General features: G+C 35.1%; 1 pseudogene; it reads left to right on the top strand.

The window, feature by feature from the left end:
• LOC127082651 (putative pectinesterase 10) overlaps positions 1-11,496 on the top strand; it is an 82,806-nt pseudogene extending 71,310 nt beyond the window's left edge.
• The last annotated feature ends 6,260 nt before the right edge of the window (positions 11,497-17,756 follow it).

Genomic DNA, 17,756 nt, shown 5'->3' with positions numbered 1-17,756 from the left:
ACCTGGACCGGATGGAGGACCCGAACTGGGATCCCGATGGACTATGGTTTTTGATGGATCTTCTAATGCATTGGGCAATGGTGTTGGTGTTGTAATCATTTCCCCCAAGGGTTGCCATACGCCTTTCACTGCTAGACTATGTTTTGATTGTACCAATAATATGGCTGAGTATGAAGCATGTATTTTGGGAGTCAGAGCTGCTATAGACCTAAGAATCAAGTTTTTGAGTGTGTACGGAGACTCAGCATTAGTAATCAGTCAGATCAAAGGAGAATGGGACACTAAACATCCGAATCTCATCCCTTATCGAGAGCGGGTGTTGACATTAATCCCATGCTTTGAAGAGATTACATTCGAACATATTCCACGAGAAGAGAATCAGTTGGCAAACGCATTGGCTACCATGTCATCTATGTTCAGGGTCAGATGGGATGATGAAGCTCCCATGATCACCATTGAACGATTAGATGAACCAGCATATTGTTATGAACTTAATGCTGATGAAGTAGAAGAGAAACCTTGGTTCCACGAAGTAAAAAGATATTTAGAAACTCAGGAATACCCTGAAGGGGCATCCATCAACGACAGAAAATTTCTGAGGAAGTTCTCCGCTAAATTCTTTTTGAGTAATGGAGTATTATACAAACGTAATCATGATTCGACTTTGCTTCGCTATGTGGATAAAAGGGAAGTAGAAAAGATTATGGAGGACATACACGACGGTATTTTTGGGACTCATTCTAGTGGACATACGATGGCCAAGAAGATTCTGAGATCAGGGTATTATTGGTCTACCATGGAAGCTGATTGCCACCGTCACTCCAGAACTTGCCACAAGTGTCAGGTCTATGCGGACAAAGTACATGTACCTCCTGCTCCATTAAACGTGTTGACGGCCCCTTGGCCCTTTCCAATGTGGGGCATTGATATGATTGGAGAGATTAAACCTAATGCTTCTAATGGACATCGTTTCATTCTTGTTGCTATTGATTATTTTACAAAGTGGGTAGAGGCAGCCTCATTTGCTTCTGTCACCAAGAATGTGGTGGCACGGTTCATCAAGAATAGTCTCATTTGTTGGTATGGCATCCCCGAAAGGGTTATCACTGATAATGGTACTAATTTGAACAACAAGATGATTACTGAACTCTGCACGCAGTTCAAAATAAAACACCATAACTCTTCTCCGTACCGGCCAAAGATGAACGGCGCCGTGGAGGCTGCTAATAAGAATATTAAGAAGATTATACAAAAGATGACAGTAACATACAAAGACTAGCATGAGATGTTACCATTTGCTCTTCATGGTTATCGCACTTCAGTGCGCACTTCGACAGGGGCAACACCTTTCTCTTTAGTCTACGGAATGGAAGTCGTCTTACCAGTAGAAGTTCAGATTCCCTCTCTAAGAATCATGAAAGAGGCGGGTTTAGACGAGAATGAATGGGTTCAGACTCGACTCGATCAGATAAATTTGATTGATGAAAAGAGACTTGCGGCTGTTTGTCATGGGCAGATATATCAAAAGCGCATGACCCAGGCATTTAACAAAAAGGTCAAGAGACAGGTGTATCAAATTGGCGACTTGGTGATCAAGCGTATCATTCTACCACAAGGTGATCCCAGAGGCAAATGGACTCCCACATACGAAGGGTCATTTGTAGTTAAGAAGGTATTCTCTGGTGGAGCCATGATAGTTGCTACAATGGATGGCGAAGACTTCCTACATCCCGTGAACGCAGACATAGTTAAAAAATACTACGCATAAAAGAGACCCGCTAGGTCGACGTACCTAGGCAAAAGTAAGGGCATCCCGGCGAACCAAAAGGGTTCGGGCAAAAATTAGGGATAAACATATAAAAATGTACACCCGGCAAGTCGAAAACCTGAAAAGGAGGCTTGGGCAAAAAAGGGTATCCTGGTGGACTGAAAACCTGAAAAGGCGGTCCAGGCAAAAATTAGGGATTAAAGCGTATGACTATGTCCCGTTCTCAGTCAGCTTCACCTAAGGCAAAGGGACTGAACAAGCCAATCACTTTTATCCGACAGCAGGAGAGGAGAGGCTTGAAGACATAATGACAGTAGTGGAATTAAAATCGATGGGACTTTTTCTGCATAGCTTTCTCTTTGTTTTCTTGACAATTTCCTCTTACTAGGATTTCTGTCTCCTTGTACTCAAATTGCTTGTTTATAGGCCCTCTTTCAAAATCAATATAATTTTATTTCCAAAAAGATGCTTTTGTTTTACTCTCTCTGTTTTGTTTGCATAAACGTCCATTGATTTAGTTTGAATTAATATGTGCATTTGAATATGACTGATGTTTACCAAAAATACATGCATAAAATAGCAATAACAGTTACTAAAAGACTTTAGGATCGTGGATAAGGTCTAACCATGTGTTCCTATGAATCCGGTTACAAATCCTTTCCCCAGCAAAACCAGTTATTCCCTAGAAGAAATTGGCATTACTAGACAGACTGGTCATCTCTTCCATCCCCAGCCAGGCTCTGTTGAATGTTTCTACCATCAGACAATCAAGTATCCCCAGCTAAGAAAGGGTCATCAATACAAATATCTCCAACCAGGATATGGGGATTTATTTTCCCCCGGTAAAATTTTCAGACGCATAATTCATTTCATGCATCATTTCACATCACATACATGCATACAATGTTTGCATTTATTTTCAAAAGCACAAAACATCTCATGCATCATGACATGGCATGAAGCTAACTTTATTTTTCAGGTTAATTATCCTCCTGATACAGTCAAAATAAAGATCCATTCAGACGGACATCTTTATCGATTACATTTAAGATTCAAATACATCTTTCAGATATAATCCTTATGAATGTTCACCCTGATAAGCATTCTGACATCCTCCTGATGGTGGCATCTTTAAGCCCACCCCAGACATTTATTGCAAATACAACATATACAAATATTATCAGATATAGCCTAACGTACGGTTCATTCTGATTCAGCCCAACATATGATTCCTTCAACTATTTCAATACGGTCTAGCGTACAACCCATTTGGATCTTCATTCCTCAGATACTACCTAGCGTACGGTACATTCCGAGGTGTAGTCTAGCGTACGACTACTTTTCGTCAGATACAGCCTAACGTACGGCTCATTCTGCAACTCAGATACGATCTAACGTACGATCCATTCTGATCTTCATTCCTCGGATACTACCTAGCGTACGGTACATTCCGGGGTGTAGTCTAGCGTACGACTACTTTCTTTTTCAGATACAGCCTAACGTACGGCTCATTCTGCAACTCAGATACGATCTAACATACGATCCATTCTGATTCCTACTTCGTCAGATACAGCCTAACGGATGGCTCATTCTGCAACTCAGATATGATCTAGCGTACGATCCATTCTGACCTTTATTTCTCCAGATACAGCCTAACGTACGGCTCATTCTGCAACTCAGATACGATCTAGCGTACGATCCATTCTGACCTTTATTTCTCCAGATACAGCCTAACGGACGGCTCATTCTGCAACTCAGATACGATCTAACGTACGATCCATTCTGATCTTCATTCCTCAGATACGATCTAGCGTACGATCCATTCTGATCCTCATTTCCTCAGATACAGCCTAATGGACGGCTCATTCTGCAACTCAGATACGATCTAGCGTACGATCCATTCTGATCTTTCATCCCCAGTGAAGTCACCCGCCTAATGGATAACTCATTTTGCTATTCAGATACGAGCTAGCGAATGGTCCATTCTGATCCTTTATCCCCAGCAGTGTACGACGCACTCTAAAGCTCTCATCATCAAACTTCCTGGATGGCATCTTTAAGCCCATCTCCATCAAGACTAATTAACAAGTGCAAATTTTTGGGGCATTCTAAGTGTTCAATAATCTTCCACCTCCAGACCACGAATGGCGTACATACCATTCTAACTCTCTCGGTTTAAGAATATTGAACAGGGGTAGCTGTCATACCCCAAAATTTGCCCGTTAATCTTGCAAGACATTTTTCAAGGCACTCCAACTCATTTGTCAAGACATTGATCTTAAAGGAACAAAGACCCAGCACACAGGTGGCCAAATCCAGAATATGACTTAAACTGGCTTGCTCGCTAGGCGAGCAAAATCCTTCGCCTAGCGAACTCCTCGCTGCACCACTCGCCTAGCGAAGCTTGCGAATACCAGAAATTTTGGGCTTCATTCTGAGCCCATTAGGTCACAAAAACTATTATAAATACCAAGACCTCATTCAGAAAAAGGGAGATCGAAGGGAGACAGAAGGAGACGGACAGAAACCCTAGCAAGGAAACCCTAACAGAAGCAACCGAGCGAACCCTGGAGGCTAACCAAGAGAATTCAGAGCAACCCTGAAGGAAACCCCGAAGGAAACTCATCTGCACAAAGGTTACCTCCGCCCAACTCAATCCAACACCAACCCTAAGAGTGATCTGCCAATCCAACGTTGCAATTCAATTGCAAACAGGTTTGCACTGCCGTTACCGCTTTATGCTCCCAATTTACATGTGACATTATGATTGAATTTATAAATATATCTCAAGTTTTGCATGTGGATTTAAGTATGCATGGATGTTTTGAATGTTTAACCATGTAATTTCTGTAATGGATGCCATAGGGTTTGGAGCTTGCTAAAATCGTACTGTTCTTAAACTCAAAACCCGCAGCCGTTCGCTAGCACATCGCTAAGCGAACATGTAGCGAGGGTTCGCTAAGCCGTCGCTAGGCGAGGCAGCAGCGAACATGACAGTCGCTGCTTTTTGCTGTTCTGATCTTTGCTCATCTGACATGTTTCATTATAACCATGCATTGTTTACTAGACACTATTACTGTCGTGATTCCTTTTGCTTGGTGCAACTCTTGATTGCACCCCCATTTGGTATTCTGACATGTTTGCTGAATTTTGTGAGGGCTCACATACTCCCGAAGAAGGTAGCTTGCTAGGTATTCCACTTTATTTGTGGGATACCCTTGTGGAGATTCATCCTAATTACCTAACTGATTACAAATGTTGTGGAGATTCATCCTAATTACCTAACTGATTACAAATTTTGCCTTTGAATATATGATCTTGGCCCTCTCTTTGTTGCCTCACGGTATTATGGTCATGTCCCGCGAATGTGGGGATACACTTAGCAAAGACCCTTCGATTAAATCATCATGTCCCTATAAGATAAATCATAATCCCTCGGATGTTGCCTGCGAATATATGATTTTGTCTCTCGATGACCCGTCGTTGTCGCCTACGGTTAAATGATGATCGTCCCTTCGAATGCTAAGGTATCCTTACAAATGTTGCCTTCAATGACCAATCGATGACCCTACGATGTCCCTTAAATCCAAAAGGACAAGACTACTTACTTCTCAATAGTAAGGACAGTTTTACCTTCATAAGGATAGGAAATACCCATAAAGACCTTGGTTAGGTATAACTCTTAAATGCTGACTCACAACTTACAATACTTTTCACACCTCCCACTTTTCAAAACGTCTTTTAGAAAATCACCACTTGGTATACATTCGTACTAGAATCATTGCCAAGTTATATTTTTCTAAACAGCTTTCAAAATTAAACGAGATAAATACTTTGTATACATTCGTACAAGAATCATTACAAAGTTAAACTCTCTTTTCAAAACATTTTCTAAACAGTTCTCAAACACTTTTTTTCAGACAAGAAAAACATAAGTGATCAAGCAATTAAGAGCCCATGGATAACCATGGATACAAAGGGTGCTAACACCTTCCCTTTGTATAATGTACCTCCCGAACCCAAAATCTAACCAAGGTTTTTCCTGTTCTTTTCCGCCTTTCCTTATTGGATAAAAGAAAAGTCGGTGGCGACTCTTGCTATCCGCGACATTTGCTTTCCAAAGCAAAAACACACAAAGTAAGTTCACCGTATGACAGTGTTGCTCATGGTCAGAAACCTCTGCAAATGCTTATTTGCATCTTCATTCACTTTTCTCGTAAAATGCTTCCTTTCAAGTTGATTAATGGTGCTCGGGTGCAGCTGGAAATTAGCCACGTTCATTGGTTGGTTGACAATAGTTAATCTATCGGTTTGTGCATTTACACATCCGTAGTCTCCCAACAGTCTTTCTGCTGGCGATGGAACATCAGCCATAGTTTCGATCTCTCTATTGGAACCTGAATCTGAGCTTGAATGGATGAAAATTTGTTCTTCGTCTGATTCCAATTTGGCTAATCAAGTTTGTCTGAATCTTGCCCGCAAGGTTCTCTCGATTTTTGCGTCAAAAGGAAAATTAGCTGAGGTCTTACCTCGCATACAAATATTAGACACAGATTAGTTGATATAATCGAAATAAAATATTCAAAATATGGTAAATAAATTTTAGTTGCAGAGCAACAAAGTTTCAATTGAGATAGTTTTAAACTTATATTTGGCAATCCCCGACAACGGCGTCAAAAACTTGATCGGAAAAATAGCAAGTGTATTATTTTCGCCGATGTAGTAATAAGAGGGAAGTTTCCCAAAAACCTGTAAAAGTAACAACCTCTACTTCTACCAAGATTCAAAGATCCAGTGATTTTGTCTTGTTGTTTTTAGGCAAATGAATTTCTTCCCTCGTAGGAGAGAAATAACATAACATATTTATTTATTCACCTGAAGAGCAACTATCGGTATCATCATCTGCATCCTAATTTGACTTTTCTGCCTTTGGTATCCATATCTTTTTGGATCCTTTGATGTTTGTAGAATACATATTATGAGTAGACATCTTTCTATTTTTACATTCACAATGTTCTTTATATAAGTATGAAGGATGTTGTCCTTCTTTACTCTCATGACTCTTTTTGATAAAACAATACATGACAATATGTCGCCTTTATTACAATAATACTCCTTCCATTTTTTATTATAAGTCGTTTTTTTACTTTTTCACACGTATTAAGAAATCTAATAATTATGGTGTGAAAAAGAGAAATTATGAAGGGTTTTACAAAATTGTCCTTCATTAATGATATTGAAAAGACAAATTGACATAATTAAAAGAGAGAAAATAATAAATATTTAAGGGTATAAAAGAAAAAATAACATTAATGAATCATTGATAATATAAAATGACTTATATTGTGGTACAAAATATTTTTTCAAAGTGATTTATACAGAGGTAGTAACATTTTAGTGTTTTGCATTTAGATTTGAAGATCATCAATTTTAATTTTCAAAATGTCACATTGATCACACTTGATAGATTAGTCTAAAGTCTTATGAGACAAGGAAGCATTTTGAGTTAGATCATAAGGTCTCTCTCTAAGACTTTCTATTTCTTCTAACAAATTTTTATTTTTCAATTCAAGGGAAGAGATAGTGTCTTTCGAGGTGGAGATAATTTGTTCTAATTTACTAGTTTTTTTGTTATCTTCTTACAAATGCGAAATAAACCTTGATAGTAAAAGTGAGAGTTTACATCATCATCTTGATGATTTGTAGTGAGTCGGAGGGTTGCTTCTTCTTTATCTATGTTGGTTTAGTGAGTAGTTTGAAGTCATTTTCCTCCTGAGACGATTAGTTCTTAATAGGAGTTAGACTCTATATCACTTGTTGGACAAGCGACTTTAAGCACTTTTACTATCAATGATAGGGGAAGGGGTGAATTGTGGTATTCGAAATTTGTGATTAATTTTAATATTTTCTCATTTAAGATCATATTAATATTTTGGGTGAGTAATTGCAGCGGAATTTAAACAATGAAAGTAAAATGAAAAAAGCAAAAGAATAGGTTTAGAAAGATTACAGTAGAGATTTATCTATCCCAAAGAGATCTTTTTTAGAGTTTCACTATAAACTTTGAGCTTTTAAAGGTTATGTCCACGAACCTTAATACAATACAATCTCATCTTAAGATTTTAACAGGCTTATCCCCAACCAATGATAGCTTTTACCCCATAAGCTAACAAACCGTCTAATTTGTAAAATCCAGGAACCAACAAAAAATTTTGAAACTATTTTTTATTTCAAAAATATTTTTTTTCGAACATAGAAAAATATTTTTGTATTCTAAAAATTAGAAAATTTAATTTTTCCGAAAATAAAAAACAAATTCCCTATAAAAGTTTTCTAATTTTTTTTTTGAAAAGGTATTTTTTTTCTAAAAATAAGAAAATTATTCCAAAACTAAAAAAATATTATTTTTCAAAATTAAAAGTAAAAAGATTTCTAAAAAAATTATTTAGAAAAAAATATAAAAGTTTTCAAGTTTTTGGTTAAAATTTATTTTTCTTCTATAAAAAAAATAATTCTAAAAATTAGAAAATTAATTATTATTATAGATGTTAATTTATATTTGAATATTAAAATGAATACCCATTTTTATATTTTAATATTTAGATTGGGTTTTAAAAAGTGAATTAATTAATATATCAATTTAGTTAAAATAATCTGTTTTTTTGTTGCACACCCTCATTGTAGAAATCAAGGATTTTAAAGAATTTTAGCAAAAGTTAACTGAAATATTTCCATTTGTTCATAAAAAAACTTTTTAAGGCATATTGGATATTTATTTTTATCATTTTATTGATTTTAGTATCTATTTTATCGTATGTTGTTCTCTTAATCCTTTTAAATGAAAATACTTTTAGATATATTGTTTGATTTTCTGATTAATATTTCTTTTTATGTTAATTGGTGGCATGTATGATCGGCATTGATTAACATTGTAAAATAAATTTACACTGTGAGTGCATCATTTTTTTTTTATTGTGTATTTATTTTTGACACTTTACTAGATCAAAATATCTTCTTTTATAAAAAAATTTGCAATAATAGAAAAGGAAAGACGAATATTCGATATAAAAGGATAATAATTTTTCTAAGGAAACTTTAAAAATGTTGTTTAAAATGTTAGTATTTCAAACATAATTTTTTGAAGATTTCTTATTTTGAAGTTCTTGTATTCATCAACTCATTATAGAAATAAAGGATTTTAAGGATTTTTAGCAAAGTTAAGGGAAATAAAAAATTTATCATTTTATTGATTTTAGTACCTATTTTGTCTTTTGTTGTCTCCTCATCCTTTTAAATGAAAATGCTTTTTAGATATGCTGTTGAACTTTTCTATCAATATTTCTTTTTCTGTTGATTGTTAAAAAAAGGAAAGAAGAATATTTTATACAAAAGGAAAGAAGAATATTTTAAGTAAATTATTAAAAATGTTGTTTAAAATGTTTGTATTTCAAACATAATTTTACAAGACTCCTTTAAAGTACTCATAGAAAAAATGTTATTGTCGCATAATATTTTATAATTTTAAATTTATTGACATAATTTCAAAGGAGTCTTTTTGGTCTCATCCTTTGTAATAAATGATAATCTCTTGGAAAATTAAAATTGTTTTAAACATCATAGGAGACTTATTTTTAAAGTAAAATAAATCTAAAAATTATGTATAATTGTTGCTATTTATAAATAGGTTTTCAAGTTTCTTCAATTAGATATATATTCTTTAGGATAACCCTCACTTAATATAACTATATAACAAACTCAAGATAATAATATCTCAAGATTTCATGGTTAAGTCATTTTCATCCTTATAGAATTAATGGTTCTCATATATAACAAATAAACATGTTTGTAAAAAAACACAATATTAATGAATAAGCGCATAGTAGGAAAAAATGATAACTATATTTTTAAAATAAAAGTATTAAATATAGAAATTAAAAATGAGTACTTTATTGATATTTAATAACATTTAAATGAAATAATGTTTTTCCTCAAATGACATAGAAAATAGGATGGGTATATATTTTTATTTAAGATTCTTACAAGAACATTATTTATAATTTATAAATATAATTAACGGATTACTACAAAATGCCAATCAATGAGATGTAGTGATTTTTAATTCATTCATTAAAATAAATAAAACAAGATTAATAATCACATTAATTTATTAAATTAAAACAAGATTTGTATATCAAAGGAAAAAATATTTATGGATTAAATTAAATTACAAATTACAATAAGAAAAATTGGTTGGTCAACCTTATTTAAATATATTTGGAAACCTATCCTGTATCATACTAATCAGGAAGATTTCATATTTGAATGAACAAATATTTTAAAGATTATTTATACTTGAAATCACTATACGATTGTCATAAAAAAATGAAGAGGCTAATTTTATCAATGTTTCATTTAGCATTGTTTATTAGTTTTTTAAATCTTGGTAGATCCATGGATTGTGGTGGAAATCAGGTTTCAAACACCATCTATGTTAACCAACAAGGTAAAGGAAATTTTCAAACAATTCAAGCTGCCATTGATTCTATAAAGAATCAAAATGATAAATGGATTGTGATTAATATAAGTAGTGGCATATACAAGTAAGTTTTTTATATATTATACACACAAATAAGCTGAAATGTTATAGATTATTATTATTTTTTCACATTATAATATTGTGCAGGGAAAAAGTTCATATACCTCAGGGAAAGCCATGCATTGTTTTAAAAGGAGTAGGTAGAGGTAGCAGAGGCACAACCATTAGGTATGACGATTCATCTCATCATGTTGGAACATCCATGAGTGCTACACTCATTTCAAGTCCTCCTAATGTCCTTGTCACTAACATTAAATTTGAGGTAATATAGTACAATATTGAAGTCTTTGAATACCGATCATTGGACATGTTTATAATGAAACTTTGTATGATTTGTAGAACACGTTTGGACCTAATGGACCAGCAGTAGCAGCTAATTTTTATGGCGATAAATCAGCCATATTTGATTCTAGTTTCATTGGTTATCAAGATACATTGCTTCTATCCTCTGGACGTTCTTACTTTAAAAATTGTTATATTCAAGGGGAAGTCGACTTTATTTGTGGTTCTGGACAATCTTATTTCGAGGTAATAATACATTTCATTTTTTACTATATAGATAATATTAACCTAAATGAATTCATTTTTTTTTACTATATAGATAATATTAACCTAAATGAATTCATTTTTTTATGTAGAATTGTGTGATGAATGCAACACAAGCGCAAAATAAACCTCCTGGTTTTGTGACAGCACAAATGCGAAACTCACCAGAAGGAAAAGAAGGGTTTGTCTTTAAAGGAGGTTCCATTGTTGGAAATGGTCAGGTGAATCTTGGAAGGCCATGGGGTTTTTACTCGAGAGTCATATATTGGGACACATATTTTTCATCCGTAGTAATGCCTAAAGGATGGGACCCTTGGGATAAAGAAAGTCATGTGTAAGTTTAAGTCAGTAATTCCTAGTAAAATAATAATAATGTTTTTGTATTAATGTTGTTTATGATTTTATGCAGAAAAGACATCACGTTTGCAGAAATTAATTGTAAGGGACCAGGAGCTGATACTAAGAATCGTGTTAATTGGATGAAGAAAGCAGAGGACATCAATAAAAGTGAATATACTTATTCGTCTTTCATAAATTCAGATGGATGGCTCAATAACTTACCTAGCGTATAAAGTAGTTTACTTATAAGTTTATCATACAATTATATAATAAATGAAATTTTTCATTTTTCATTTTTCAAATACAACTTCAATATTCTTATAGGATTTTTTTGTTTTGAAATCAAAGTATTTCAGTTAACTTTTGTTATAATTTATTACTACTAGAGTGGGTTAGACCTTTTACAAAATATTCTTAGAATAAATTGAATATATAATTTGAATAGGATATTTTTAAATGGCAAGTATAATATATAATAAATAGGGGTGAAAACTAACAAAGTAAAAAAAAATGTAGATAACACACAACAAGTGTAGATAACACAGCAAACAACAAAAATCTATTACACACTATTGACCGGATAACGACTTAAGCTATTAAGAATCCATCTCATTAGCGAAACTCAAACAACTAGATCTACCATCAACAGATTTGGTAACAACAAAAGAGCACCAAAAGATTAAAAATCAAAACTTATTACAGAAACAGGGTGAATACTCGATTTGTTATAACTGCAGATAGATGATAAAGTTCTAACGTCAATAAGTGAAGGTAAAAGAGTTCATCTCTAATCTATTAAGTAATCATTTAGAGATGAACTGAACCAATCACCCGAGTGTCAAATCAAAAGATAATCTCTCCTAAATTTAATCATACACTCTTGTTGAATAGGATAATAATTAAGTGAATGAAAAAATTAGGAGTTTCCTTTAACGTTCTCATTTATTGGCTAACAACATGAACACACAGTCTAATATTTTTCTTACTCAATAATAACTCAATCAAATTATTCAATCTCTTCATGCAACATGATCAGGGAAATAGAAAGAAGATAAAAAAACCGCATTGTCTTCTCTCTAAAAGCGTCATCTTCTTCCTCCTAAAATCGAAACCAACTTTCCTCATGTAACCTCATATTTATGGTGGTGTGATCGGTCATCTTGATTGTGTCACCATCAGACCATTTTTGATGGGTTATTCTTTACCACATTAGTGGTGGCTAATTCGTTAGCAGTAGTTTCTTTCAACATTATTTTTTTTTGTTGCTATTTCGTGTTTGCGGTCTCTCTTGACAATGATTCAGTGCTCATCTTGGATTGAAGGGTTGGTTCATTATCTTTGGCAGTTGTAGCAGTTTAGTTATTTTCCATACTGGGTCTCTTGAATGATGGTGGTGTCTAGATCTTTTTATGCTCTGATTGTCTTCAGGTTTGTTGAGTGTAGTGGCATATTTCTACTATCTGATTATTTTTTGTTTGTCTTAATTAAAGGAGAATAGTGATCCAAAACACAGCGAAAATTAAAAAAAATCTCCTTTAGTGATCCTTACGAATGCACATGATCAGTGATAGAATCGTTACCTCTTGTGACAATTGAAACCTTTGATGCAAATCTAAGAAGTAATCACGAACGTTGAATGGTGACAACGCCTCTACTCAGTCCACACAAATGGATTCCTTCGATCTCAGTGCTAGCTGCTACGAATGAAGGCTTTGAGTGAGTGAGAGAGAGAGAGAGAGAAACGAAATTTCAACTTCACAAATACTTCTACACAAGAGTTCTATTTATAGAACCACTTATGTGGGCTGCAAGCTAAAAAGCCCACTTAAGTGTATGTGGCCCATATATTATGATATGCCAAAATCACTTAAGCGTGTGGTACCTTATCATATTTCGTATTCTACTTAAGTGCATCGTACCTTACGGTGTTCCTTATTTACTCTATCTCTCATCAATCCGTTCTTTTGTGTGTGACCCTGTAGGTTTTCGTGACATTAGCAATTATATTAAATCACGTATTTAACATAATAAACAGTGAATTGTATCTAGCAACACATCACTGCTACCCAAGACACGAAAATGTCATGTGATCTGACAAATCCTTTTGTGATAATACTTATGTGTATAATTACCCTTTTGCCCATATGTCTATATTGAACATAAGGCATAAACCGTGTCATCCTTGTCCAGTTCAATATTGGGCCCGTAGACATTTATCCTGTTACGCAGGATGGGCAGATTCCATCTAGGTCACTCATGTCCCTCAGCATGCTTCGTGGAGTACCCACCAACTGTCTTTATGGTCATCCAGTTACAGACAATGTTTGATCAGCAATAAAGCACTCGGCTCTACATCTAGGGTCCATAGTGGTTTCAGGTCGAAGGGTGGTATACACCACTATCACCATGAGAATAACTTATGACACTTTGCATAACATTCTATATGGTATTCTCATAGCGGGTCAATCCAGTATAAATATTGTTGGTGTAAGCCCTAGAGGCCAATACTTTTGGTACTTGTATCGAATAATAAAAGGCTTTTCTTTATTACGTTTGTTTAATAAAGTCCCTAGAATAGCTAGTCCGTTTAATGCATTAAGTGTGACTTAATCATGAGAACACATTAAACATAAGGACAATATTCTTAAAGTATCTGTAGTCGAGCTTTAGTGTGAAGTGGGATAACATTAAAGCATTAAGACTATTATATTTGTAGACTGATGATCACATCTCATGGATCATGGATAAAGAGTTATCAAGTCTTAAACATAGGTATGAATATTAGGAGTAATATTTATACCGGATTGATCCGCTATGAGAATACTATATAGAAAGTTATGCAAAGTGTCATAAGTTATTCTCATGGTGATAATGGTGTATACCACTCTTCGACCTGAAACCACTATGGACCCTAGATGTAGAGTCGAGTGCTTTATTGCTGATCCAACATTGTCCGTAACTGGATAACCATAAAGACAGTTGATGGGTACTCCACAAAGCATGTTGAGGGACATGAGTGACCTAGATGGAATTTGCCCATCCTGCATAACAGGATAAATGTCTATGGGCCCAATATTGAACTGGACAAGGATGACACGGTCTATGTCTTGTGTTCAATATAGACATAAGGGCAAAAGGGTAATTATACACATAAGTATTATCACAGAAGGAATTGTCAGATCACATGACATTTTCGTGTCTTGGGTAGCAGTGATGTGTTGCTAGATACCGCTCACTGTTTATTATGTTAAATGCGTGATTTAATATAATTACCAACGTCGCGAAAACCTATAGGGTCACACACAAAGGACGGACTGATGAGAGATAGAGTAACTAAGGAACACTGTAAGGTACAGTGCCCTTAAGTGAATTGTAGAACATCATAGGGTACGGTGTACTTAAGTAGAATACGAAATATGGTAAGGTACCATGGGCTTAAGTGATTTTGGGCATATTATAAGATATGGGCCAAAATACACTTAAGTGGGCTTTTAGCTTAAAGCCCACACAAGTGGTTCTATAAATAGAACCCTTGTGCAGAAGCATTTATTGCGGTTGCATTATTTTCGTTTTCTCTCTCTCTCACTCAAAGCCTTCATTCGTACCAGCTAGCACTGAGATTGAAGGAATCCGTTCGTGTGGACTGAGTAGAGACGTTGTCATCGTTCAACGTTCGTGATCGCTCCGTGGATCTGCATCAAAGGTTTTGATCGTCAAAAGAGATCTGCACCAAAGGTTTCAATCGTCACAAGAGGTAAATATTCTATCACTGATCATGACCATTCGTAAGGATCTCTAAAGGAGAAAATTTTAATTTCCGCTGCGTTTTGGACCGCAATTCTCCTTCAAATATTACTCCTAATATTCATACCTATATTTAAGACTTGATAACTCCTTATCCATGATCCATGAGATGTGATCATCAGTCTATATACATAATAGTCTTAATGCTTTAATGTCATCCCACTTCACAACAAAGCTCGACTAGGAATACTTTAAGAATAATGTCCTTATGTTTAATTGGATCTCATGATTAAGTCACACTTGATACATTAAACAGACTAACTATTCTAGGGACTTTATTAAACAAACATAATAAAGAAAAAACCTTTTATTATTATTAAATAATTTGATACAAGTATCAAAAGTATTGGACTCTAGGGCTTACACCAACAATCTCCCACTATTACTAGAGCCAATCAGGAATACCCCTAATACCCATAGATCTAGTATGGTCATCATGCTTCTGCTGTGCAAGAGGCTTTGTCAGTGGGTCAGCAATATTGTCAAGTGTAGGTACTCTGCATATTTTCACATCTCATCTATCTATTATCTCTCGAATGAGGTGATAACTCCTAAGTATGTGTTTAGATCATTGGTGAGATCTAGGCTCCTTATCTTGTGCGATAGCACCATTGTTATCAAAATAGAGACCAATGGGATCCACAATGCTAGGAACTATACCAAGTTCACTAATGAACTTTTTAATCCTAACAGCTTCCTTTTTTGCACTTGAGGTAGCAATATACTCGGCCTCGGTTGTAAAATCAGCAACTGTATCTTGCTTTGAACTTTTCCAGCTCACAGCACCGCCGTTTAAGCAAAACACATAACCAGATTGCGATCTAAAGTCATCCTTATCTGTCTGGAAGCTAGCATCGGTATATCCAATTACAGCAAGCTCTTCATGACCTCCATATATCAAGAATGAGTCCTTAGCCCTTCTCAAATACTTAAGGATATTCTTGGCAGCTACTCAATGAGTATCACCGGGATCAAATTGGTACCTACTTGTTGCACTTAAAGCATACGAGATATCTGTTCGAGTACATAACATGGCATACATGATAGATCCTATTGCAGATGCATATGGAATCTTATTCATTCGATCCCTTTATTCCTTAGTTGAAGGGGATTGTGCTTTTGATATACACAAGCCATGTTGCATAGGTATGAATCCTTTCTTGGAATCATGCATATTAAAGTGTCTCAACACTTTGTCTATGTAATGTACTTTGACTTAGGCCAAGAAGTTTTTATGATATATCTCTAGATCCTGATTCCTAATATATAGGCTGCTTCACCTAGGTACTTCATAGAAAAGCATTTCCCCAACCAAGACTTTACCTGTTGTAGGGTAGGGACATCATTTCCAATGCGTAATATGTCATCTACATATAATAACAGGAAGACGATCATGCTCCCACTAACCTTTTAATAGACACAAGGCTCATCTTCATTCTTGATGAATCCATATTATTTTATTGTTTCATCAAAACAAAGGACAATATACTAGAAATTGTACACCACATATAGTCCATTGTTCATTTGTGCGGTAGCATAGAATATATCATTCAAATAAATGGAGCAACAATTGTTCTTTATTATAAATGAAAAACCAAACTTGTCCAAACAAGAAACAAAAATAATATTCCTGCTAATTGCAGGTCCATAATAATAGTTCTCTAACTGAATTATTAAACCACTAGGTAAAGTCAATAGATAAGTTCCTACGGCTAAAGCAGCAACCTTTGCTCCATTGCCAACTCGTAGGTCAACTTCACCTTTTGCCAAATCTCTACTCCTTTTTAGCCCCTGCACATTGGTACAAATGTGAGAACCGCATCCAGTATCTAATACCCATGATGCAGAAGTAGATAAATTAATTTCAATAACAAAAATACCTGAAGTTGAAGTCTCTACTCCATTCTTCTTAACTTCAAGGTACTATTGGCAGTTTCTCTTCTAGTGTTCGGTCTTACCGCAATGTAAGTGGGTGTCTTCCTTTGTTATGCCTCCACTAGGCTTCAAAGCAGGAGCAGTGGATTTGCATTTGGCAACTTCCTTGCCTTTCCCTTTATCACCCTGTTTGGTGGGTCTTTTATTTTGTCTCTTTCCATTTCTGATCATCAGAATGGACTTCCCTTTTGACTTTAGATTCTGCTCAGCAGTTCAGGAAGAGATTTGTCCATATCAGTTATATTGAATTAAGGAAAATTTGACTGAATCTATCTGGTAATAATTGCAAGATCAAATCAGTCGCAAGTTCCTTTCCGAGGGGAAAATCCAACCTCTCAAGGTTCTCCATATACCCAATCATCTTAAGCACATGGGGACCTACAGGGCTCCCTCAGCTAACTTGCCTTGAAAGGGGTTTTTGAAACTTCAAACCTTTCATGTCTTGCCTGCTCTTGATAGAGCATCTTCAGGTGTTCGATCATATCGAACGCTGCCATATTCTCATGTTGCTTTTGCAACTCTTAGTTCATGGTAGCTAGCATGAGGCAAGCAGTTTCATTGGCGTCATCGACATGTTTCTTATAAGCATCTCTTTTTGTCTTAGGTGCATAACTAGGAGGTTCCTCTTCAGGAACAGGTTTCTCCAAGACATACAACTTTCTATCATGTTTGAGGATAATCCTCAGATTTCGGTATCAATCCAGAAAATTTGTCCCAGACAATTTTTTCTTATCAAGGATTGATCGTAAAATGTTGTTAGAGGTGTTT

This window comes from Lathyrus oleraceus, chromosome 5 (assembly GCF_024323335.1).
Source record: "Lathyrus oleraceus cultivar Zhongwan6 chromosome 5, CAAS_Psat_ZW6_1.0, whole genome shotgun sequence".
Taxonomy (NCBI): domain Eukaryota; kingdom Viridiplantae; phylum Streptophyta; class Magnoliopsida; order Fabales; family Fabaceae; genus Lathyrus; species Lathyrus oleraceus.
Note: the sequence above shows the minus strand (reverse complement) of the source record. Positions and strands in the feature narration are given on the sequence as shown.